At 32.6% G+C, this 3,873-nt stretch overlaps 1 non-coding gene across 1 annotated transcript; it reads left to right on the top strand.

Moving 5' to 3' along the window:
• The first annotated feature begins 2,148 nt into the window (after window positions 1-2,148).
• Window positions 2,149-2,220, top strand: Trnag-ucc. The gene has a single exon. It is a non-coding gene; the product is annotated as a tRNA-Gly (tRNA).
• Window positions 2,221-3,873: the final 1,653 nt, after the last annotated feature.

Raw genomic sequence — 3,873 nt, 5'->3', positions numbered from 1 at the left:
TGGAAGTTCAGTTATCTCTCAATAGATGGAGAAAAAAAATTAAGAAAAAATACTTTGAAGTTCAGTTATCTCTCAATAGATGGAGAAAAATTAAGAAAGAAATACTTAGAAGTTCATTTATCTCTCAATAGATGGAAACTGTACTGAACTATTATTAAAAACCTTTACTTAAAATACAATAGAAGTAAGTACTGTCACTACCTTATATTTGCACAACAAACACGTCCTGATGCTCGTCCAATAACTATCAATTTAAATCCCTTTGTGTTCATTCCAGAATGAAAGATGCATAATTTATTTCATAATTTTTTATGGTGGTTGCGAGATCGTTCAAATTTTCCGGACCCGAACAGAAATTGATTACTGAAGACAATATATAAAATATACAGTTTTCTCTTAGGAAACGTTTGGTAACTATTTGGACAATATAAAAATTTCACATATGAAAATTCGAAATTTTCTGATGCACAAAAGTATTTTTAATGTTAAGATGAAAATTACTTTGCCTGACAGATAGGCAAGATGTGAAAACATTGCCCGCCCAATTTGTATGTAAGAGCAATGTTATTATATTCTCCTATTACTCGCGTTTTTGTGAGAAAATAACAAAAAGGAAAACCACTACTCAGGAGAATTATTTCTACATTTCATAATAGTTTCGCTTACCGTCGCTAGATGGCAGCACATAATGTTTTTTGTGTGTTAACTACGAGAGTTTGGGACTTTTCACTTCACAACAATGATATCTGACAAACCAATTTCGCTAAAAATAAGTAAGTAAATAAAGAAAGAATTAATTAAACTAATATTTAATGTATCAAGCACCCGAAGTATCTTTGCAAGTGAACGATCTGTATACATATTATTGATGTTTCAGTTTAATAACACCAGGTTTAATCCGTGTATTGAATCAGTGTTCCAGATTTAAATATAAATATATAAGGGCCGCCACGGGTATCGAACTCCGATTTTTTTAGCAGCATAAGCTCTCAGATTTACTCCCGAGCCTCTGGGGGGTAGTCAATTGTAAAACAACTTTTAATTTTTTAGTATTTGTTTTTCATTAGAAGCATTCCTACGTTGTAATAAAAAACTCGTACTTTTGTGTAAATATTTATTTTAGCGTGACTTGTACCACACGTTTTTCTTGCAGACTATAGCACTATCGTTGAGCATGCGCGTTCTATGTTCAAGAGCAGGGGTCACCAAACTACGGCCCGCGAGGTCAGTTCATCCGGCCCGCCGTTGCACTGTGCCACAAATGAGCTAAAATATAATTATTTATATAGAAATATCATAGATTGTAGATAAACTTATTATGTAAAAAAAATTAAAATAAGTGTAAGTAAAAATGTCCAAATTTGTCCAATCTGATTTTAGCATTTGACAGTAATATAAGTTTTAGGAAAACCAGTGAAATAAAAATATCGGCTACTTTTTGCGACTTTGGATATCAGAGCGCTTTTTGTGTAAGTACCTGCAATGAGAATTCATTCCTGCAGTCATCTCTGCGTGCATTGTTGTAAGACAATACAATGCTTACAGGCAGTTGATACAAGTAGTGTGACGAGTGTGCGCGTGGTTACACAACTTTGTGATAGAGAAGACGTGTGCGTGTATTGTGTGTGCTTCTACGTATATTTGTGTGTTGTACATATGTGACTTGAACATATTTCTTATTCAATAAATTTCCAACTACCAACACATAGCTAAACGCAATGTACAATAAACTTTGCGATACAAGGCGGAGAGTTAAATAAACTCACCCTTCTTCATTGGTGTAATGTATTATTGGTGTAGTAAAAACAAAAAAGGAAAAATATCACATATCTACAAAAAATGTGATAATCAAACATTAAAAAGCCACACGTTTAATTCCTTAAGTTTCCTTTATTAAATTCAAATTTCAAGAGGACCAAATGGAGTTATTTAGAACTGAGCCTAATGTATTACAGGTTTAAAGACAACTTGCATTATTTATTAGGATTAAGCCCGTAGTTCAAAGCACAAAATATTTCATGTGGTATAATAATTTATTTGTTTGTTTGTTGTAAAGCATACAATTGCACAATTGGCTATTTGTGCTGTAAGTACAAAATTCGTTTATATAAAGCAAATATCTTAATATAGATGTAAGATTTATAAGTAGCGACGGTGGTATAGTGGTTAGCATAGCTGCCTTCCAAGCAGTTGACCCGGGTTCGATTCCCGGCCGTCGCATTTATTTATTTTTCCTCTCTCTTTTATTATAAAAAATAATTTATTTTCCTCCTCTAAGTTATCTTTTATCTGCTAACCTAAACTTCTCAACCTTCATAGTTTTGAAATAATATCAAACCGAAAACTTAAAAAGATTCCAAGACCAAGATTTTTTTTCCTTGTAAATTAGACAACCACCTTACGAATACATTAATTTTCTTGAATCGTTTTAATTTGACAAAAAGGCTACTACAATATTTTAAACTTGAATATGTAACACACTAAGCTAACAATGTTTACTGTTTGTTTTATTTATAAAACACAGTTAAATAAAATACAAACAAACAACGTCTAAACGTAATTTGTTAGCATAATATTCTGTGAAGATACATAAAATATCTCTCTCTCTCTTGGCCATCTCAGTAGCAAACAGTAACTTACAATCCTAGTAGTTATCAAATACGATCAATACATGTGATAATACTACCATCTCTATCAGTGTTCTTATTTTATTAAAGATGTCGCTTTTGTTGTTTTCATATGTTTATTGGACTTTCATAATTTCGTCAAACGAGAAAGCCACAAAATTTGCCGAAGTTTCTACTCTTCAATAGGTTTGAAAGTTATTTATTTATATCAAATGACATTTTTAAACGCATATTGTGTATAGACTCACGAGATGACACATGCTTATTATTACGTTTCTGTTTGTTTTTAAAGAGATTTTCTTGCTAACAACCAAACAATGCTTATTAGCTCAGGAAGAACCGCTAGTTGGTAAATAATTCAGCTAGATTTAAATTAAAAGTAGAATACCAGTTATCATACAATTCATTGCAACGTACATCAGATAATTAATTTAGATGTTATTCTTTATAATAATATCAATATATATTCCTACTCCAAGTAATAAAGTAAATTATGGCAACTGATTATACTTCAATAAAAAATTTTCTGAACAATTTCAAAAACTGCCTTTCTGTTGGTATAAGTATAATATCAATAGCAGTCAACAGATGGCGCGTCTTTACGTACAGCCAGGAAAGCAGACACAAAAAAAATTACATCAAAATACTAAAATTGTGTATGTAAAAGAAAAGATTTTGTTGTTTATTCTGAATTAAATATCTAATATCTATTACGTATCTTATAACTGATTAAGTTTTCTGTCTGTTGTAGAGATTATGACCGTCAATAAAATAACATCTTTACCAAAATTATTCATCTCTAATATATAAAACCCAATACCAACATATTCTGCGTAACAAAACAAACCATTACTCGGAACAAATTTAACCCTATTAATTTAGTAAATTACTATTTAAATTAAATAAAACAATAGTAAATCGTACCATTTGTCAAGGCCCAGCATGGCCAGGTGGTTAGGGAGCTCGACTTGCAATCTGCGGGTCGCTGGTTCGTCGCACCAAACATGCTCGCCCTTCAGCCGTTGGGGGCGTTATAAGGTGATGGTCAATCCCACTATCCGTTGGTAAAAGAGTAGCCCAGGAGTTGGCGGTGGGTGGTGATGACCAGCTGCCGTCCCTCTAGTCTTACACTGCTAAATTAGGGACGGCTAGCGCAGATAGCCCTCGCGTAGCTTTGCGCGAAATTCAAAACAAAAAGACTATCTTCACAGGTGAGGGTGAAGTTATCAACTGTTTATTTTATCCC

Source organism: Limulus polyphemus, unplaced genomic scaffold (genome assembly GCF_000517525.1).
Source record: "Limulus polyphemus unplaced genomic scaffold, Limulus_polyphemus-2.1.2 Scaffold1315, whole genome shotgun sequence".
In the NCBI taxonomy this organism is placed as follows: Eukaryota; Metazoa; Arthropoda; class Merostomata; order Xiphosura; family Limulidae; genus Limulus; species Limulus polyphemus.
This window is presented reverse-complemented; position numbering and strand designations above follow the sequence as displayed.